The 23,710-nt window shown below is 38.6% G+C and overlaps 1 pseudogene; it reads right to left on the bottom strand.

Annotated features, from left to right (window-relative positions):
- Nucleotides 1-1,450: 1,450 nt before the first annotated feature.
- LOC120879118 overlaps nucleotides 1,451-23,710 on the bottom strand; it is a 76,425-nt pseudogene continuing 54,165 nt past the window's right edge.

Raw genomic sequence — 23,710 nt, 5'->3', positions numbered from 1 at the left:
GCAAGACCATCAAGATACCTCATCCTCTGTCATCCCTTTTTGTTCCTACATTCAATCTTTTCCAGCATCATGATCTTTTTCAATGATTCAGTTCTTCACATCAGGTCTCTAATTTATTGGAGGTTTAGCTTCATTCCTTCCAATGAATATTCATAACTAATTTCCGTTAGGACTTACTGGTTTGATATCCTTGCAGTCCAGTGAACTCTCAAGAGTCGTTTCCAGTACTACAGTTCAAAAGTATCAATTCTTCAGCACTCAGCCTTCTTTATGGTCCAACTCTCACATCCTCTATACAGGAGTAGTTGAAAAAAACACATAGCTTTGACTATACAGACCTTTGTTGGCAAAGTAATGTCTCTATTTCTTAATATGTTGTCTAAATTGATCAGGAAATCAAACCAGTCAATCCTAAAGAAATAAACCCTGAATATTCACTGAAAGGATTGATGCTGAGCCTGGAGCTCCAATACTATGGCCAACTGATGTGAAGGGCTAACTCATTAGAAAACACTCTGATGCTGGGAAATACTGAAAGCCAGAGGAGAAAGGGATCACAGAGGATGAGATGGTTGGATGACATCACCAGCTAGATGGACATGAGTTTCAGCAAGCTCCAGGAGTTGATCTCGGGCAGGGAAGTCTGGTATATTGCAGTTCCTTGGGTTGCAAAGAGTCAGACACAACTGAGTGACTGAACTAATTAGGTTTATCGTAGCTTTTCTTCCAAGGAGCAAGGGTCTTTTAATTGCATGGTGGTAGTCACCATCTGCAGTGATTTTGGAGTCCAAGAAAAATAGTCTGTCACTATTTCCCCATCTATTTGCCATGAAGTGATGGGACTGGATGCCACAATCTTAGCTTTTTGAGGATTGAGTTTTAAGCCAACTCTTTCACTCTCCTCTTTCATTTTCATCAAGAGGCTTTTAATTTCTCTTTTTATCATCTGCATATCTGAGATTGCTGATAGTTCTCCCAGCAATCTTTATTCCAGCTTGTGCTTCATCCAGCCTGGCATTTCACATGTTGTATTCTGCATATAAGTTAAACAAGCAGGGTGACAATATATAGTATTGTAATACTCTTTTGCTAATTTTTAAACAGTTTGTTCTTTTTTTTTTTTTTTTTCTAACAGCACTGTGCAGTTTTACTAACCATTCAAGTATGGTAGCATCTGTAAGATTGGAACATAATTAGGATTTAAAAGACAACACATATTCAACATCTAATAATTTGAAAGAAGCCACTACATCCTCTTTTTACAGGCATGTTTTCATGGAACCAATACAGTACTAGCCATTAACCCAGCACACCAGGTGTACTGAAGTAGAAAAAAATGCAACAAGAAAAATAGCTACATTAGAAAGACTTCAACACTTTATAAAAAGAGTAATACACTTTTTATTTCTTCCCTTTTCCCCTAAATCAACACCATATGGTCTGAATCTACCTAAACAGTCCTACATCAGCTTCTAGAATATTTGTCAGGGGGAAAAAAGTAAAATGACACTGGCCAGTACAGTCTTAGAATATTTAGGAAGGGGAGGGGGAGAAAGTCAGTTCTCAGAACAAATTAGTTGGCTTCAGTCTCATCAGCAGGAATTTTGTTTGTTCTTCCACACTTCTTCAATGTGCTTGTCTTTCTCTTGTTAACAGTCCAGTTTGGCAGACATATGTTCATCTGGGTTCTCTTTGTTGACTTTCATCTTGTGGGTCAGCTTCTCTTCCACCATTTTACTGACGTTGTTGTTCTTCTCTATCATTTTCTGAAGCACTTCTTTCTCACACTCCCGTTTCTCATGGAGCTGCTTCAAGACCTCAGCTTCATGGGGCTTGAGTCTTTCTTCTGCAGCTTCTAATTTCTTCTGAATTTCCTCCAGGGAAAGATCCTTGTTCTTAGGAGAGGAAAGGGGAAATTCTTGGAGAGATTCTTTTGATTGAGGGCTGAGAAGCTCAAAAGCCAGGTGAGAGGCATGTTTCTCCAATTCCTTCACCTGGATATCAGAAGAAGTTATGGTGATGAGAAGACAACAGACTGGAAGTGTACTCTACATGATTCACAGGCAAGAAAAACCCTGCTCATTCCAAGCTGCCCAGCCACACTCTGAGCACCAACAGACCAGAATGTGCACCAGTAAATTGTTCCATGTCCAGTTCTAACTGTTGCTTTTGACCTGTATACAGGTTTCCCAGGAGACAGGTAAGGTGGTCTGGAATTCCCATTTCCTGAAGAATTTTCCACAGTTTGTTGTAATCCACACAGTCAAAGGTTTTGGCATAGTGAATAAAGCAAAAATAGATGTTTTTCTATAACTCTTTTGCTTTTTCTATGATCCAATACATATTGGCGATTTGATCTGATTCCTCTGCCTTTTCTCAATCCTGCTTGAACATCCAGACGTTCTTGTTTCATATACAGTTGTAGCCTAGCTTGGAGAATTTTGAGCACTACTTTGCTAGCATGTGAAATGAATGCAATTGTGTGGTAGTGTAACCATTATTTGGCTTTTGCTTTCTTTAGTATCGGAATTAAAACTGACATTTCCAATCCTGTGTCCACTGCTGAGTTTTCCAAATTTGCTGGCATATTGAGTGTAGCAACTTAACAGCATCATCTTTTAGGATTGATAGTGGTAAAGATAAATATTATATGTGGACATTTAGCTATTATTTTTAAATGTTTACAGATACAAATATAAATGTATGTATTTATTGCAGTCTATTTCAAATGTTTAAATTTTAGTAGAAAGTATGAGAAAAAAAGAGAGAGAAAAAAACAGAGAATATATTTAATTTACTTGCAGTATTTCTTTTCCCAGAATAAATGATTTATTATATGATATGTCTCTCAAGTATAACTACTTCTTACCACATTAAAAGAACTTATTGAGCTAATAGTACCAAAAAATCATAAAAATTAATGGAATTTAAAAGAAAAATTGTGACTTTAGAAAGGCAAAATGGTGAATGTAATTGTTCCCTTAATTTATCTTTTTATTTTCTCATTTTTAGTGTATAGGAATGCAAGGGATTTCTGTGTGTTGATTTTATATCTTGCAACTTTGCTATATTCATTGATTAGCTCTAGTAATTTTCTGGTGGAGTCTTTAGGGTTTTCTATGTAGAGGATCATGTCATCTGCAAAGAGTGAGAGTTTTATTTCTTCTTTTCCAATCTGGATTCCTTCTATTTATTTTTTTCTTCTGCTTTGATTGCTGTGGCCAAAACTTCCAAAACTATGTCGAATAGTAGTGGTGAAAGTGGGCACCCTTGTCTTGTTCCTGACTTTAGGGAAAATGCTTTCAATTTTTCACTATTCAGGATAATGTTTACTGTGGGTTTGTCACATATAGCTTTTAATATGTTGAGGTATGCTCCTTCTATTCCTGTTTCTGGAGAGTTTTTTTTATCATAAATGGATGTTGAATTTTGTCAAAGGTTGTCTCTGCATCTATTCAGATAATCATATGGTTTTTATTTTTCAATTTGTTAATGTGGTGTATTACATTGATTGATTTGTGGATATTGAAGAATCCTTGCATCCCTGGGATAAAGCCCACTTAGTCTTGGTGTATAATCTTTTTAATGTGTTATTGGATTCTGTTTGTTAGAATTTTGTTAAAGATTTTTACACCTATGTTCATCAGTGATATTGGTCTGTATTGGCCCTGATAATGGAAAAGAAGAAATAAAACTCTCACTCTTTGCAGATGACATGATCCTCTATATAGAAAACCCTAAAGACTCCACCAGAAAATTACTAGAGCTAATCAATGAATATAGTAAAGTTGCAGGATATAAAATCAACACACAGAAATCCCTTGCATTCCTATACAATAATAATGAGAAAATAGAAATTAAGGGAAAAATCCATTCACCATTGCAATGGAAAGAATAAAATACTTAAGAATAAATCTACCTAAAGAAACTAAAGATCTATATATAGAAAACTATAAAACACTGGTGAAATAAATCAAAGAGGACACTAATAGATGGAGAAATATACCATGTTCATGGATCAGAAGAATCAATATAGTGAAAATGAGTATACTACGCAAAGCAATCTATAGATTCAATGTAATCACTATCAAGCTACCAATGGTATTTTTCACAGAGCTAGAACAAATAATTTCACAATTTGTATGGAAATAGAAAAAAAAAAAAAAAAAAAACAACACCCTCGAATAGCCAAAGCAATCTTGAGAAAGAAAAATGGAACTGGAGGAATCACCCTGCCTGACTTCAAGCTCTACTACAAAGCCACAGTCATCAAGACAGTATGGTACTGGCACAAAGACAGAAATATAGATCAATGGAACAAAATAGAAAGCCCAGAGATAAATTCATGCATCTATGAACATCTTATCTTTGACAAAGGAGGCAAGAATATACAATGGATTAAAGACAACCTCTTTAACAAGTGGTGCTGGGAAAACTGGTCAACCACTTGTAAAAGAATGAAACTAGAACACTTTCTAACACCATACACAAAAATAAACTCAAAATGGATTAAAGATCTAAATGTAAGACCAGAAATTATAAAACTCCTAGAGGAGAACATAAGCAAAACTGTCTCCAACATAAATCACAGCAGGATCCTCTATGACCCACCTCCAAGAATATTGGAAATAAAAGCAAAAATAAATAAATGGGACGTAATTAAAAGTTTCTGCATAACAAAAGAAACTATTAGCAAGGTGAAAAGGCACCCTTCAGAATTGGAGAAGATAATAACAAATGAAGCAACTGACAAATAATTAATCTCAAAAATATATAAGCAACTCCTGCAGCTCAATTCCAGAAAAATAAACAACCCAATCAAAAAATGAGCCAAAGAACTAAATAGGCATTTCTCCAAAGAAGACATACAGATGGCTAACAAACAGATATAAAGATACTCAACATCACTCATCATCAAAGAAATGCAAATCAAAACCACAATGAGGTATCATTTCACACCAGTCAGAATGGCTGCGATCCAAAAGTCTACAAGCAATAAATGCTGGAGAGTGTGTGGAGAAAAGGGAACCCTCTTACCCTGTTCCTGGGAATGCAAACTAGTACAGCCACTATGGAGAACGTTGTGGAGATTCCTTAAAAAACTGGAAATAGAATTGCCATATGACCCAGCAGTCCGACTGCTGGGAATACACACCAAGGAAACCAGAATTGAAAGAGACACGTGTACCTCAATGTTCATTACAGCACTGTTTATAATAGCTAGGACATGGAAGCAACCTAGATGTCCATCAGCAGATGAATAGATAAGAAAACAGTGGTACATATACAAAATGGAGTAGTCCTCAGCCATTAAAAATAATACATTTGCATCAGTTCTAATAAGTTGGATGAAACTGGAGCCTATTATACAGAATGAAGTAAGCCAGAAAGAAAAACACCAATGTGGTATACTAATGCATATATATGGAATTTAGAGAGATGGTAATGATAGCCCTGTATGCGAGACAGCAAAAGATACACAGATGTATAGAACAGTCTTTTGGACTCTGTGGGAGGGCAAGGGTGGGATGATTTAGGAATGACACTGAAACATATTTAATACCATATGTGAAACAAATCCCCAGTCCAGGTTCAATGAATGATACAGGATGCTCAGGGCTCGTGCACTGGGATGACCCAGAGAAATGGTATGTGGAGGGAGGTGGGAGAGGGGTTCAGGATGGGGAACACGTTTACACCCGTGGCAGATTCATGTAGATGTATGACAAAACCAATACAATATTGTAAAGTAATTAGCTTCCAATTAAAATAAATGAATTTATATAAACAAATAAAAAGAAAGAAATTCTTCAACTGTTGAGAGTGTTAACAACTCCACATAAGGTTTCCCAACCTGGTGATCCAAAGAAGTGACTGGGAATCCCCAGGGAATATGACTTAAGGCCAGAGGGATTTGATTACAAGACATCAGAGGACTGAGAGATACAGAGACCCCAAATTTGTGTGTGTGTGTGTGTGTGTGTGTGTGTGTATGTGAAGTCACTCAGTCGCGTCCGACTCTTGCAACCCCCTGGACTGTAGCCCACGAGGCTCCTCTGTCCATGTGATTCTCCAAGCAAGAATATTGGAGTGGGTTGCCATCTTCTTCTCCAGGGAATCTTCCCGATCCAGGGATTGAACCCAGGTCTCCCACATTGTAGGCAGACACTTTACTCTTTGAGCCACCACGGAACAAACAAAACCTTCCATGCACCAAGACTCAGAGGAAAGTACCAGTGACTCCACAGGAGACTTAACCAAAAATGCCTGCTAGCATTGGTGGTTTTCCTGAGGTGGTATGGGTTGGCAGGGGCTCACAACAGTGATGGACCCTGGCAGGGTCAGGCCAAGAATGACCCCCTTGGTGCAAACCCTCTTGAAAGTGAAAGTGAAGTCACTCAGTCATGTCCGACTCTTTGCAATCCAATGGACTGTAGCCTATCAGGCTCCTCCATCCATGGGATTTTCCAGGCAAGAGTGCTGGAGTGGGTTGCCATTTCCTTCTCCAGGGGATCTTCTCAACCGAGGAATCGAACCTGGATCTCCCACATTGTAGACAGATGCTTTACTGTATGAGCCATCAGGGAAGAAAACCCTCTTGGAAGTTACCAATAACCAACCATAGATTCCATATACCCAAGGGCTGGTTCACCTCAGGCCAAAGAACTACCAGGGAAGAGATAATTGGATTAAAGCTTTACTGAGCAAGGCCTTGCCCAACAGAGTAAGGCCCAGTTTTTCCCACCACCAGTGCTTTCCATCAGGAAATTTGCACAAGCTTAGCCTCCTCTACCAGAGGGCAGACAGAAGAAGAAAGAAGAACTGCAATCCCACAGAGACTAAAATAAAACCACATAGTCAAAAGTTAAACAGCATAAAAAAGAAGAAACTTATGTCCCAGATGAAGGGACAAGTTAAAACCTCAGAAAAATCACTAAATGTAGTAGAGATAGGCGACCTCCCAGGAAAAAGAATTCAGAACAATGATAGTGAACATAATTCAGGATCTTGGAAAAAGAATAGAGGCAATAGTTGAGAAGATTCAAGGAAAGGAAAAAAGTGAACCCAGGTCTACCACGTTGCAGGAAGACACTTTACCGTCTGAGCCACCAGGGAAGCTGAAGATGCAAGAAATGTTACCAAAAACCTAGAAAAATGAGAGAACAAACAAACAGAGATGAATAATACATGAGACACAATACATAGCAGGATAACTGAGAAAGAGGAATAGATAAATCACCTGGAGGACAGAATGTTGGAAATTATTGCCACAGAACAGAATAAAAAAAAAAAAAAAAGAAATGAAATGAAATGAAGACTGTCTCAGAGACCTCTGGGGATATGCATGAACACTCACATTATAGGGGTGGGTCCCAGAAGGAGAAGAGAGAAGGAAAGACCTGAGAAAATACTTGAAGAGATAATAGCTGAAAAATTCCCTAACATGGGAAAGAAAATAATCAACCAGGCCCATGAAGCATAGAGTCCCAGGCAGAATAAAACTAAGGAGAAAAACACCGAGATACATAGCAATCAAACTGATAAGAATTGAAAACAGAGATAAAAATGTTGCTCAGTTGTGTCTGACTCTTAGTGATCCCATGGACTGCAGCACACCAGGCTTCCTTGTCCTTTATTAGATCACAGAGTTTGTTCAAACTCGAATCCATTCAGTTGGTGATACCATCCAACCATCTCATCCTCTGTTGCCCCCTTCTCTTCCTGCCATCAGTCTTTCCCAACATCAGGAGCTTTTCCGATGAGTAGGCTCTTCACATTAGGTGACCAAAGTATTACAGCTTCAACTTCAGAATCAGTCTGTCCAATGAATATTGAGGGTTGATTTCCTTTAGGATTGACTGGTTTAATCTTTCTGTCCAAAGGATTCTCAAGAGGCTTCTCCAGCACCACAGTGTGAAATCATAAATTCTTCAATGCTCAACCTTCTTTTTGTCCAACACTCAAATCCTGAATGATGACACTGTGAAAGTGCTGCATGTAATGTGCCAGCAAATATGGAAAACTCAGCAGTGGCCACAGGACTGGAAAGAGTCAATTTTCATTTCTATCGCATAGAAAGGCAATGCCAAAGAATGTTCAAACTGCCACACAATTGCACTCATCTCACACACTAGTAAAGTAATGCTCAAAATTCTCCAAGCCAGGCCTTAGCAATATGTGAACCATGAATTCCCAGATGTTCAAGCTAGTTTTAGAAAAGGCAGAGGAACCAGACGTCAAATTGCCAACATCCTCTGGATCATTGAAAAAGCAAGAGAGTTTCAGAAAAAAACATCTATTTCTGCTTTATTGACTATGCCAAAGCCTTTGACTGTGTGGAGCACAATAAACTGTGGAAGATTCTTCAAGTGATGGGAATACCAGACCACCTCACTTACCTTTTGAGAAACCTGTATGCAGGTCAGGAAGCAACAGTTAGAACTGGACATGGAACAATAGACTGGTTCCAAATAGGAAAAGGAGTACGTCAAGGCTGTATATTGTCATCCTGCTTATTTAACTTATATGCAGAGTACATTGTGAGAAATTCTGGGCTGGAAGAAGCACAAGCTGGAATCAAGATTGCTGGGAGAAATATCAATAACTTCAGATATGCAGATGACACTACCCTTGTAGCAGAAAGTGAGGAAGAACTAAAGAGCCTCTTGGTGAAAGTGAAAAAGGAGAATGAAAAATTTGGCTTAAAGCTCAACATTCAGAAAACTAAAATCATGGCATCTGGTCCCTTCATGGCAAATAGATGGTGAAACATTCGACACAATGGCTGACTGTTTTTCTGGGCTCCAAAATCACTGAAGTTGGTGATTGCAGCCATGAAACTAAAAGACGCTTGCTCCTTGGAAGGAAAGTTATGACCAACCTAGGCAGTAAAATCAGACATTACTTTGCCAACAAATGTCCATCTAGTCAAGGCTATGGTTTTTCCAGTGGTCATATATGGATGTGAGAGTTGGACTAAAGAAATCTGAACACTGAAGAATTGATGCTTTTTAACTATGGTGTTGGAGAAGACCCTTGAGAATCCCTTGGACTGCAAGGAGGTCCAATCCAACCAGTCCATTCTAAAGGAGATCAGTCCTGGGTTTTCATTCGAGGGAGTGATGTTGAGGCTGGAACTCCAATGGTTTGGCCACCTGATGAGAAGAGCTGACTAATTTGAAAAAAACCTGGTGCTGGGAAAGATTGAGGGCAGGAGGAGAAGGGGACTACAGAGGGTGAGATGGTTGGATGGCATCACCTTCTCAATGGACATGGGTTTGGGTGGACTCTGGGAGTTGGTGATGGACAGGGAGACCTGGCATGATGAGGTTCATGGGGTGGCAAAGAGTTGGACATGACTGAGAGACTGAACTGAACACATGTTTATATGCCTACTGGGAAAAAAAAAAAAAGTAATTTTGACAAATAAGGACCTTTGTCAGCAAAGTGATGTCTCTGGTATTTTTTAATATGCTGCCTAGGTTTGTCATAACTTTCTTCCAAGGAGCAAGCGTCTTCTAATTTCACCACTGTAGTCACTGTCTGCAGTGATTGGGGAGCCTAAGAAGATAAAGTCTACCATGGTTTCTATTTTCTCCCCGTCTATTTGCCATGAAGTGACGTGACTGGGTTTCATGATCTTAGTTTTGTTTTTTTTTTTAATTGAGTTTTAAGCCAGCTTTTTCACTCTTCTCTTTCTCAAAAAAGAAAAGCCTTCATCAAAAGGATTTTTAGTTCTTCTTCACTTCTGCCTTGAGGGTGGTGTCATCTACATATCTGATGTTATTGATACTTCTCCTGGCAGTCTTGATTCCAGCTTGAGCTTCACACAGTCCAGCATTTCACATGATATACTCTGCATATAAGTTAAATGAGCAGAGTGACAATCTACAACCTTGATGTACTCTTTTCCAAATTTTGAACCAGTCCATTGTTGCATGTCTTGTTTCTATCTCTTTCCTTCTAGTCCTGCATGCATGTTTCTCAGGAGGAAGGAAGGGTGACCTGGCATTCCCTTCTCTTTACGAATTTTTGGCAGTTTGTTGTGATCCACATTGTGGAAGGCTTTAGCATAATCAATGAAGTAGAAGTAAGTGTTTTTCTAGAATCCCCTTGGTTTTTCTGTGATCCAGTGAATTTTGGTGATTTGATCTCTGGTTCCTCTGATTTTTCTAAATCCATCTTGTACATCTGGAAGTTCTTGGTTCAAGTAGTTTTGAAGCTGAGCTTGAAGGATTTGGGGCATTATCTTGCTAGCATGTGAAATGAAAGGAATTGTGTTGTAGTTTTAAATTTCTTTGGTACGACCCTTTTTTGGAATTGGAATGAAAACTGACATTTTCCAGTCCTGTGACCACTGCTGAGTTTTCAAAATTTGCTGCCATGTCGAGTGCAAGTCTTGAAGAGCATCATATTTTAGGATTTTAAATAGCTCACCTGGAATGCCATCATCCCCACTAGTTTTGTTCATAGTAATGCTTCCTAAGACCCACTTGACTTCACACTTCACATGCCAGGATGTCTGGCTCTAGGTGAGTTATCCCACCATAGAGGTTTCAAAGTTTTAATTTAAAATTATTCATCACAAAAGTCTAGTATGTCATCCATGATATTGAAGTGAAGCAGAAACCAAAAGTATTTCAAATATAAGATTCTACAGTGCTGAATGTGTATTCGTATGTATTTGGTAAGACCCTTCACTGAATTATACTACCTTAGTTTTTTATGGGAATTCCGTGGTGGCTCAGAAGGTAAAGCATCTGCCTGCAGTCCAGGAGACCCAGGTTCGATCCCTGAGTTGGGAAGATCCCCTGGAAAAGGAAATGACAACCCACTCCAGGACTCTTACCTGGAAAATTCCATAGTTTTTCATGAGGCAATCTGTGGTATTGAAAATGAAACAGGCTCATATGCATGAAAGCAAACTAAAACAAAACAAAACAAAAAACCTTTTCACCAACCCTCCAGGGCAAGAGTGAAAGAGATCTTTCACCCTCATTAACAGATGCATTGCTCACAAATGTTTGCAATATGAAAAATTTCACCAAGTCAAGCTAAACAAAGTTTCCTTAAATATAGTTCTTGAAACTGCAATTGTATGCATAATTGCAAGTAATTTTTAAAGGATATAGTGAAAAATTACTCGATTACTTTTAGAATTTTATCATTATGATAAGTTTTTTACTTCACATTTGCTTTACAAGACAGTATTATACACTATGAACATTGTGCAGTGATTGAATTAAATCAACTTAGAAAGTAATAATAAAATGTCAGAAAGCTATATGATAATAAAAATTAGTCATAATCTCCAAAGTTCAACTTATCTTTTTGCTATAAATCTCATAGAAGAAACTACAGGCAAACTGATTTTAATTACCTATCTTGCTCTCAAATAAAAGCTGAATAGTCATGGAATTTCTCCTTAAGCATCACAATTTGTTTGATCATTTATTTGTTAGAATGTAGTTTTTACAAAATAATTAAAAATAAATCTGATAACTCATAGAAGGTAAATGGGAAAATATTTGTTCAGCCTCAGCCTTTTGTTTCTTTTTTAAAATATTTTAAATTAGTTTTTATTGGAGTATAGTTGTTTTGCAATGTTGTTTTAGATTCTACTGTACAGAAAAGTGAGTCAGCTCTACAAACATCTCCTCTAGTTCCTTCCCATTTAGGTCACCACAGAGCCTTGAACAGAGTTCCTTGACCTTCACAGTAGATTCTCATTATTTATCTACTTTATACATATTATCAGTATATATGTTGAACTTAATCTTCCAGTTCATCTCACCCATCCCATCCCCATTTCCTCCTTGGTGTCCATACATTTGTTCTGTATGTCTGTGTCTCTAATAGGAACACTAGTGCTTTGAAAACCCTGCTTGAAGTAAGCTGACATAGAAAAGATAGACTCACTAATCTCTCTGAAATTTTCTTTAGTTCTATCCTGAGTTTTCAGTCCAAGACTTACACAATGGGACAGATATATGCTAATAAGAATACTAACTACTTCAATTAAAAAGTAATTGAATGAATGAATGAGTGAATATACATGTACATACATATTACCTAACAAAATATTATTTGAATATTCCCAAAGTCCATGGGCTTCCCAGGTGGCATTCATGGTAAAGAAACTGCCTGCCAATGCAGGAGATTCAAGAGATGTGTGTTTGATCCCTGGATCAGAAAGATTCCCTAGAGGAAGAAATGGTCACCCACTCCAGTATTCTTGCCTAGAAAATCCTATGGACAGAGGAGCCTGGCCGGAGGGTGGGGGGCGGCTACAATCCATAGGGTTACAAAGAGTCATATGTGACTGAAGCAACTTATCACCCACTCAAAGCCCATTCTATCAACCATTCTACTATTTGTAAATAAGAAAATAAATGAGAAGTCATGCCTACTTTTTAATGCTATATATATTTGAATTGCGAAAACAACATGTATAAAACGTACATTTTCGTTAAGACTTAAGCATGTTCCATATGTCTATTATGACATGCATCATTTTATATTTCTAACAAACCAGTCAATCCTAAAAGAAATCAACACTGAATATTCATTGGAAAGACTGATGGTGAAGCTGAAGCTCCAAAATTTTGGCCATCCTATGTGGAGAGCCAATTCATTGGAAAAGACCCTGATGCTGGGAAAGATAGAAAACAGGAGGAGAAAGGGATGACAGAGGACAAGATGGTTGGATGGCATCACTGACTCAATGGACATGAGTTTGAACACACTGATGATGATGGTAAAGGACAAGGAGCCTGGTGTGTTGCAGTCCATGAGGTCAAAATGAGTAAGAAATGATGGAGCAACTAAACAGCAAATCAAGTAGAGAAGGATATAGCTGAATCCTCATTAGGACAAAAATAATACATTTTACTCAATTGAGCAATATAATTGAATACAATCAGAACATTTTGCAAAAGATAATACTTTATATGTTGAATCTCTGAGGTTTGTCACTGACTAGGAGGGGCGACAATAAAGAGATACTCCTCGTCCAAGGTAAGGAGCAGCGGCTGCACTTTGCTGGACAGCCATGAAGAGAAACCACAAGAACAAGGTAAAAGAAACCCAAGTAAGATGATACGTGATGTGAGACGGCATCAGAGGGCAGAACACTGAAAATATAATCACAGAAACCTAGTCAATCTAATCACACTAGGAACACAGTTCAGTTCAATTCAGTCACTCAGGCACGTCCAACTCTTTGTGACCCCATGAATCACAGCACGCCAGGCCTCCCTGTCCATCACCATCTCTTGGAGTTCACTCAAACTCATGTCCATCGCGTCGGAGATGCCATCCAGCCATCTCATCCTCTCTCGTCCCATTCTCCTCCTATCCCCAATCCCTCCCAGCATCAGAGTCTTTTCCAATGAGTCAACTCTTTGCATGAGGTAGCCAAAGTACTGGACTTTCAGCTTTAGCATCATTCCTCCCAAACAACACCCAAGACTGATGTCCTTTAGAATGGACTGGTTGGATTTCATTGCAGTCCAAGGGATTCTCAAGAGTCTTCTCCAACATCACAGTTCAAAAGCATCAATTCTTCGGCGCTCAGCCTTCTTCACAGTCCAACTCTCACATCCATACACGACCACAGGAAAAACCATAGCCTTGACTAGATGGAACTTTGTTGGCAAAGTAACGTCTCTGCTTTTGAATATGCTATCTAGGTTGGTCATAAATTTCCTTCCAAGGAGTAAGCGTCTTTTAATTTCATGGCTGAAGTCAACATCTGCAGTGACTTTGGAGCCCCAAAATAATAAAGTCTGACACTGTTTCCACTGTTTCCCAATCTATTTCTCATAAAGTGATGGGACCAGATGCCATGATCACCGTTTCCTGAATGTTGAGCTTTAAGTCAACTTTTTCACTCTCTTCTTTCACTTTCATCAAGAGGCTTTTTAGCTTCTCTTCACTTTCTGCCATAAGGGTGGTGTCATCTGCATATCTGAGGTTATTGATATTTCTCCCGGCAATTTTGATTCCAGCTTGTGCTTCTTCCAGTCCAGCGTTTCTCATGATGTACACTTCATAGAAGTTAAATAAGCAGGGTGACAATATACAGTCTTGACGTACTACTTTTCCTATTTGGAACCAGTCTGTAGTACCATGTCCAGTTCTAACTGTTGCTTCCTGACTTTCATACTGATTTCTCAAGAGGCAGGTCAGGTGGTCTGGTATTCCCATCACTTTCAGAATTTTCCACAGTTTACTGTGATCCACACAGTAAAAGGCTTTGGCATAGTCAATAAACCAGAAATAGTTTTTCTGGAACTCTCTTGCTTTTTCCATGATCCAAGGGATGTTGGCCACTTGATCTCTGGTTCCTCTGCCTTTTCTAAAACCAGCTTGAACATCTAGAACTTCACGGTCAATGTATTGCTGAAGCTTGGCTTGGAGAATTTTGAGCATTACTTTACTAGCGTGTGAGATGAGTGCAATTGTGCAGTAGTTTGAGCATTCTTTGGCATTGCCTTTCTTTGGGATTGGAATGAAAACTGACCTTTTACAGTCTTGTGGGCACTGCTGTTTTCCAAATTTGCTGGCATATTGAGTACTGCATTTTCAAAACATCATCTTACAGGAGTTGAAATAGCTCCACTGGAATTTCATCACCTCTGCTAGCTTTGTTCATAGTGATGCTTTCTAAGGCCCACTTGACTTCACATTCCAGGATGTCTGACTCTAGGTGAGTGATCATACTATCATGATTATCTTGATCATGAAGATCTTTTTTTGTATAGTTCTGTGTGTTCTTGCCACCTCTTCTTAATCTCTTCTGCTTCTGTTAGGTTCATACCATTTCTGTCCTTTATCAACCCCACCTTTGTAAGAAACGTTCCCTTGGTATCTCTAATTTTGTTGAAGAGATCTCTAGTCTTTCCCATTCTGTTCTTTTCCTCTATTTCATTGCATTGATCTCTGAAGAAGGCTTTCTTATCTCTTCTTGCTATTCTTTGGAACTCTGCATTCAGATGCTTATATCTTTCCTCTTCTCCTTTGCTTTTCACTCCTCTTCTTTTCATAGCTATTTGTAAGGCCTCCCCAGACAGCCATTTTGTTTTTTGTATTTCTATTCCATGGGGATGGTCTTGATCCCTGTCTCCTGTACAATGTCATGAACCTCAGTCCATAGTTCATCAGGCACTTTATCTATCGGATCTAGACCCTTAAATATATTTCTCACTTCCACTCTATAATCATAAATGATTTGATTTAGGTCATACCTGAATGGTCTACTGGTTTTACCGACTTTTTTCAACTTAAATCTGAATTTGGCAGTAAGGAGTTCATGGTCAGCTCCCAGTCTTTTTTCTGCTGATGGTATAAAGCTTCTCCATCTTTGGCTGCAAAGAATATGATCAATTTGATTTGGATGTTGACCATCTGTTGATGTCCATGTGTAGAGTCTTCTCTTGTTTTCTTGGAAGAGGGTTTTTGCTAGGAACACAGCCTTGTCTAACTCAACGAAACTAAGCCATGTCCTGTGGGGCCACCCAAGACAGGTGGGCCATGGTGGAGAGGTCTGACATCATGTGGTCCACTGGAGAAGGGGATGTCAAACCACTTCATTATTCTTGCTTTGAGAAGTGTATGAAAAAGCAAAATGAACAGTAAAATAAAGTAAAATAACAATAATGAAAGAGGAACTCCACAGGTCGGTAGGTGCCAAATATTTTACTGGAGATCAGTGAAGAAATTACTCCAGAAATAATGAAGGGATGGAGCCAAAGCAAAAACAATACCCAGTTGTGTATGTGACTGGTGATAAAAGTAAGGTCAAATGCTGTAAATAGGAACCTGGAATGCCAGGTCCATGAATCAAGGCAAACTGGAAGTGGTCAAACAGGAAATTGCAAGAGTGAACATCAACATTCTAGGAATCAGTGCACTAAAATGGACTGGGATGGGTTAATTTAACTCAGATGACCATTATATCTCCTACTGCATTCAGGGATGCCTTAGAAGAAATGGAATAGCCATGATGGTCAACAAAAGAGTCCGAAATGCAATACGTGTATGCAATCTGAAAACGACAGAATGATCTCTGATCATTTCCAAGGCAAATCATTCAATAACACAGTAATCCAAGTCTATGCTACAACCAGTAATGGTGAAGAAGCTGAAGTTGAACGGTTCTGTGAAGACCTACAAGATCTTTTAGAACTAACACCCATAAAAGATTTCCAGGAAGTCAAGAAACACCTGGAGTAACAGGCAAATTTGGCCCTGGAATATAGAATGAGGCAAGGCAAAGGATAATAGAGTTTTGCCAAGAGAACGCACTGGTCATAGCAAATACCATCTTCCAACAACGCAAGAGAAGACTCTACACATGGACATCATCAGGTGGTCAACACCAAAATCAGATTGATTATATTCTTTGCAGCCAAATATGGAGAAGCTCTATGCAGTCAGCAAAAACAGAACTGGGGGCTGACTGGCTCAGTTCATGAACACCTTATTGCCAAATTCAGACTTAAATTGAAGAAAGTATGGAAAACCAATAGACCATTCAGGTATGACCTAAATCAAATCCCTTCTGATTATACAGTGGAAGTGAGAAATAGATTTAAGGAACTAGATCTGATAGATAGAGTGCCTGATGAACTATGGACAGAAGTTCGTGACATTGTACAGGAGACAGGGATCAAGACCATCCCCATGGAAAAGAAATGCAAAAAAGCAAAATGGCTGTCTGGGGAGGCCTTACAAATAGCTATGAAAAGAAGAGGAGTGAAAAGCAAAGGAGAAGAGGAAAGATATAAGCATCTGAATGCAGAGTTCTAAAGAATAGCAAGAAGATATAAGAAAGCCTTCTTCAGTAATCAATGCAAATAAATAAAGGAAAAAAAAAGAAAAAAACAGAATGAGAAACACTAGAGATCTCCTCAAGAAAATTAGAGATACCAAGGGAATATTTCATGCAAAGGTGGGGTTAATAAAGTGTATAAATGGTATGGACCTAACAGAAGCAGAAGAGATTAAGAAGAGGTGGCAAGAATACTCAGAAGTACTGTACAAAAAAATCTTCATGACCAAGATAATCATGATGGTGTGATCACTCACCTAGAGCTTGGCATCCTGGAATGTGAAGTCAAGTGGGCCCTAGAATGTATCACTATGAACAAAGCTAGTGGAGGTGATGGAATTCCAGTGGAGCTATTTCAAATCCTGAAAGATGATGCTGTGAAAGCGCTGCACTCAATATGTCAGCAAATTTGGAAAACTCAGCAGTGGCCACAGGACTGGAAAAGTTTGGTTTTCATTCCAATCCCAAAGAAAAGAAATGCCAAAGAATGCTCAAACTACCACACAGTTGCACTCATCTGACACGCTAGTAATGCAATGCTCAAAATTCTCCAAGCCAGGCTTCAGCCATAAGTGGTCCGTAAGTTTCCAGATGTTCAAGCTGGTTTTCAAAAAGGCAGAGGAACAAGAGATCAAATTACCAACATCCACTGGATCATGGAAAAAGCAAGAGAGTTCCAGAAAAACTTCTATTTCTGCTTTATTGACTATGCCAAAGCCTTTGACTGTGTGGATCACAATAAACTATGGAAAATTCTGAAAGCGATGGGAATACCAGACCACCTGACCTGCCTCTTGAGAAACCTATATGCAGGTCAGGAAGCAACAGTTAGAACTTGACATGGAACTACAGACTGGTTCTAAATAGAAAATGGAGTATGTCAAGGCTGTATATTGTCACCCTGCTTATGTAACTTATATGCAGAGTACATCATGGGAAATGCTGGGCTGGAAGAAGCACATGTTAGAATCAAGTTTGGAGGGAGAAATATCAATCACCTCAGATATGCAGATGACACCACCCTTATGGCAGAAAGTGAAGAGAAGCTAAAAAGCTTCTTGATGAAAGTGAAAGAAGAGAGTGAAAAATTTGACTTAAAGCTCAATATTCAATAAACTATGATCATGGCATCTGGTCCCATCACTTCATGGGAAATAGATGGGGAAACAGTGTCAGACATTATTTTGGGGGCTCCAAAATCACTGCAAATGTGATTGCAACCATGAAATTAAATGACGCTTACTCGTTGGATGAAAAGTTATGACCAACCTAGATAGCATATTCAAAAGCAGAGACAATTCTTTGCCAACAAAGGTCCATCTAGTCAAATCTGTATTTTTTTCCAGTAGTCATGTATGGATGTGAGAGTTGGACTGTGAAGAAGGCTGAGCGCTGAAGAATTGATGCTTTTGAACTGTGGTGTTGGAGAAGACTCTTGAGAGGCCCTTGGACTGCAAGGAGATCCAACCAGTCCATTCTAAACAAGATCAGTCCTGCGTATTCTTTGGAAGGAATGATGCAAAAGCTGAAACTCCAGTACTTTGGCCACCTCATGTGAAGAGCTAACTCATTGGAAAATACTCTGATGCTGGCAGAGATTGGGGGCAGGAGTAGAAGGGGACGACAGAGGATGAGATTGCTGGATGGCATCACGAACTCGATGGATTTGAGCTTGAGTGAACTCTGGGAGTTGGTGATGGACAGAGAGGTCTAGCGTGCTGCAATTCATGGGGTCGCAAAGAGTCGGACATGATTGAGCTACTGAACTGAACTGAACTGAACCTAATTATTATAGAGAAGACTAATTTTCTGTTGCCAACTCTGTAAGTCACACTACTTTGAAAATAGCTTCCAGTTTTGGTCTTTAAGAATTTATTTAGGACAAATTAAAAAATATATATGTGTAAAGTAGGTAATAGTGATCTTCAGAAAAAAAAAAAAAAAAAACTTAAAAGTATGCTAAACATTGTTCCCTGGCCTTCCAGTGTTTAAGATTTAAGGCTTTCATTGCCAATCCTGGATTTGATCTCTTGTCAGGGAACTAAGATCCTGCAAGTCTTGTGATGTGGCTAGAAAAGAGAAAAAAAATAAAAAATAAATGTATGAACTTACATAAAAAGTGTATAAAGTCTTTAATATCACCATGATGATTTTCAAGACATAGAATGTATTATATATGCCATGAGAACATAAGAAAAAATATTAATACAATGAAGTCAAAGAATTAAATTTGTCTAAGTCAGTAAATAATCTGCCTGCAATGTGGGTGACCTCAGCTTGATGCCTGAGTCAGGAAGATTCCCTGGAGAAGGGAATGAAAGCCAACTCCAGTATGCTTGCCTGGAGAATTCCATGGACAAAGGATCCTGGTAGGCTACAGTCAATGAAATTGCAAGAGTCAGACATGACTGAGCAACTAACACTTACACTTTGTTTAAGAAATTAATATAAGTCCAAAACACTGAGGATGGTGATTGCAACCATGAAACCAAAAGATGATTTATCCTTGTAAGAAAAACTATAACAAATCTAGAGAGCATATTAAAAAGCAGAGACATTATTTGCTTATAATGATCCCTACAGTCAAAGCTGTGGTTTTTCCAGTAGTCAGTGAGAAATGGACCATAAAAAGTCTGTGTTTGGAGGAATTGATGCTTTAGAACTGTGGTGTTGAAGAAGACTCTTGAGAGTTCTTCAGACTTCAAGGGAATCAAACCAGTCAATCCTAAAGGAAATCAGCCCTGAATATTCATCGAAAGGACTGATGCTGAAGCTGAAGCTCCAATACTTTGGCTACCTGATGTGAAGAGCTGACTCATTGGAAAAGACCCAGATACAGAGAAAGATAGAAAGCAGGAGGAGAAGGATGACAGAAGACCAGGTGGTTCAGTGGCATCACTGACTCAATGGACAAGAGTTTGAGTAAACTCCCAGAGATGATGAAGGACAGGGAGGCCTGGTGTGCTACAGTCCATGGGGTTACAAAGAGTCAGACATGACTGAGCAATGCACAGCAACAAAGCCAACACACACACACACACAGTTTATAATTTTGTATGAGTGAAAGTGTGTTAGTCACTCAGTCATATCTCATTCTTTGAGAACCCATAGAGTGTAGACCACCAGGCTCCTCTGTCCATGGAATTCTCCAGGTAAGAATACTGGAGTGAGTCATCATCCCCTTCTCCAGGCGATTTCCCTGACCCTAGGGTTGAATATGAGTCTCCCACATTTCATAAAGATCCTTTACCATCTGAGCCATAGCTTTGTATAAGGGAAATTAATTTGAATTGAAATTTGCCCCACAGAAATTTACACCTTTACGATGGGAATAATAAAGGAGAATAGAGAAATTCACTTGCAAATGTTCTCATAGATTTTATCAGGCTGATTTATAGGTTAGAATAGATAATTTCATCCTATTTTAAAATATTTTGATGCTGTGAGACATACTGCTTGTTATGTTACAGAAAATGTTAAACTTCATTGATTTTCTCATGTCTTTGGTTCTTTTGGAACATGCTTCCTGAAAAAGATGATGGTTTATAGATGATGTTTTGTAGAACTGTAAAATATTTAGCAGCAGTGAATGAGACAAGGAGAACTTCTTGTTCCTTCACTGTAAATCTACTACTGATTCCAAAATATAAATCAGAAGAATAGAATATACACCAAGATAGAGCAAGAGATACATCAAATCAAGTGTTACAAAAATATGTACTATTTAAACATCAGTAATTCTTCTCTGACTTATAATGCTGGTATTATAGTTGTTAAAATATTATATGCTCTGAAATATTTTATATAAAAAATCTGTTTCAAGCAATTATTATCAAATACTTTGATAAGTCATAAAATTATCTTTTTTCATTTCTTTTGTATTCCATTCTTGAATTAATTATATTGCAATCAAAGTAATAGTTAAGATTCAGTTCCACAAGGCCAAAGCTTGAAATAATGTGCTGTAATAGTGTTGACACATAAAAATATTATAACTAAAATTTCATCCATATCTTAACTATATACTTCAGTTACAATGAATATAAAACACTTTTTAAAGATAACACATGAATCCTCACTTCACAGAGATTGGATAATAATATGGGAAAGAGGACACACCCACACACTGTACAAAACAATAAAAGCTGCAGAACAGAACCGCTATTATGGGAACAAAGTTTGGGTGATTTTTAAATGCTAAAACCTACCTCAAACAGACAGATGGTAAATCCAGATCAGTTTCTGTATAGAAAGGGGACAGAGTGCTATATAATACATGCTCATGTTAGATTTATGTGACTATAGGGAGGAGAAAGCATTGTGCCTCAGTCTCTGTAACAGATTTATATTTTTTGTTCCCTTATACAAAACACAAAGGACATCCCAGGTGGTGTTATAGTGGAAAAGAACTCGCCTGCCCGTGTAAGAGAAGTAAGAGACAAAGGTTCAATCATTGGGTTGGGAAGATCCCCTGGAGAAGGGCCTAGCAACCCAATCCAGTATTTTTGTCTGGAGAATAGCATAGACAGAGGAGCCTAGCAGGCTATAGTTCATAGTATAGGAAAGAGTTGGAAACAATTGAAAAGATTTAGTATGTTTGTTTGTACTAAGCACAAAATGGACTCAAATTTTTCTATAAGAAAAAATAATAAAAAATAGTCTTTGTTCATCTTCAAAAATAAAATTACCAAAAGATTTTTAAAAACATCCTACAGATTTCAGAAACCTTTATGACTAGAATAATCTCACCCACATTTGTCAAGCATAACAGCTGGCCCTTTAGGTTTATTTAAAGTTAGCTAATCAGTCAGTCAGTTCAGTCGCTCAGTCGTGTCCGACGCCTTGATACCCCATGAATCGCAGCACGCCAGGCCTCCCTGTCCATCACCAGCTCCCGGAGTTCACTCAGACTCACGTCCAGCGAGTCAGTGATGCCATCCAGCCATCTCATCCTCTGTCATCCCCTTCTTCTCCTGCTCCCAATCCCTCTCAGCATCAGAGTCTTTTCCATGAGTCAACTCTTTGCATGATGTGGCCAAAGTACTGGAGTTTCAGCTTCAGCATCATTCCCTCCAAATAAATCCCAGCGCTGATCTCCTTCAGAATGGACTGGCTGGATCTCCTTGAGTCCAAGGGATCTCAAGAGTCTTCTCCAACACCACAGTTCAAAAAGCATCAATTCTTCCACGCTCAGCTTTCTTCACAATCCAACTCTGGCATCCATACATGACCACTGGAAAAAACAGCCTTAATTAGAGGGACCTTTGTTGGCAAAGTAATGTCTCTGCTTTTCAACATGCTATCTAGGTTAATATGTCAACATAATTTGAAAAGCGTTGTGGATCATACAAATAACAAAACCTGTCAAAAGACAAATTAAAATTTGATCTTTCAAAGTTTCATATGATGAATATAAAAGACAGAGAAAAGAACTGATTTTCTTCCTTGCAAACATTTTTTTCCCTAAATTCTGTAGTCTTGACTAATACATATAATTGTTTCAATTCTTTTAAGTGGAGCAATTAAAATGCATAAAGAGTGAAAATTTATTTTGACATCTACAGAAATGTATTATAAACATCCTATTTGCAACTTAACAATGACAAGATATTTTATTCAATTTCAGAAATTTTAAAGTTAAATATCAGTTAATATCAATAATATATCTATTTTTTTCTTAAGTTTTTTTTTTTTCCCTTCAAGTGTTGAAATCTAAATAAACAACAACTGTAAAATTTATCTTTATGGAGAGTTTGATTAGTTTTAAAAAAGCCAAACAGCACAATTAAAAGACTACTAAGGAAAGGAGTTTTGAAAACTAATTTTGGGGCTCCCAAATCACTGCAGATGGTGGTTGCAGCCATGAAATTAAAAGATGCGTGCTCCTTGGAAGAAAAAATATGACTAACCAAGACAGCATATTAAAAACTAGAGACAATTCTTTGCCAACAAAGGTGTGTCTAATCAAGGCTATGTTTTTTTTTTTTTTTTTCAGTAGTCATGTAAGGATGTGATAGTAGGACTATAAAGAAAACTGAACGCTGAAGAACTGATGCTTTTGAACTGTTGAGTTGGAAAAGACTCTTGAGAGTTCCTTGGACTACAAGGAGATCCAACAAGTCCATCCTAAAGGAAACCAGTCCTGAATGTTCATTGGAAAGATTGATGTTGAAACTGAAACTCCGATATTTTGGCCACCTGATGCAAACAGCTGACTCATTGGAAAAGACCCTGATGCTGGGAAAGATTGAAGGCGGGAGGAGAAGGGGACGACAGAGGATTAGACAGTTGGATGGTATCACCCACTCAATGGACATGAGTTTGAGTAAACTCCGGGAACTGGTGATGGGCAGGGAGGCCTGTGGTCGTCCATGGGGTCGCAAAGAGTCAGACACCACTTTGTGACTGAACTGAACTGACTTTCTAGTTGTGGTGCACGGGTTTCTGACTGCAGTGGGTTCTCTTGTTGCAGAGCACAGACCCTAGGAGCATTGGTTTCAGTCGTTGCAGCCTGTGGACTCAGTAGTCCCGGCTCCCGGGCTCTAGAGCACAGGCTGAGTAGTTGTGGTACACCATCTTAGTTGCTCTGCGACATGTGTGCTCTTCCCGGATCAGAGACAGAGCCTGTGTCTCCTGCATTGGCAGGCAGATTCTTTATTATTGAGTCACCAGAGAAGCCCTACAAAAATGCTTTTGATGCTCAGACTAACTGCCCTTTGTTGCAAACTTCTATATAACCTGATTCTTTCTCCTGATCCCTGCCTCCTCGGAGCAGTTCTTTCAGGGTCGCTTAAGATGCTGTCTCCCAGGCCTGAAGCTGTAAAAATTCCCACCGAATAAAACATAACTCAATTTTTAGGTTGTGACTATTTTTAA

This window comes from Oryx dammah, unplaced genomic scaffold (assembly GCF_014754425.2).
Source record: "Oryx dammah isolate SB20612 unplaced genomic scaffold, SCBI_Odam_1.1 HiC_scaffold_19, whole genome shotgun sequence".
In the NCBI taxonomy this organism is placed as follows: domain Eukaryota; kingdom Metazoa; phylum Chordata; class Mammalia; order Artiodactyla; family Bovidae; genus Oryx; species Oryx dammah.
Note: the sequence above shows the minus strand (reverse complement) of the source record. Positions and strands in the feature narration are given on the sequence as shown.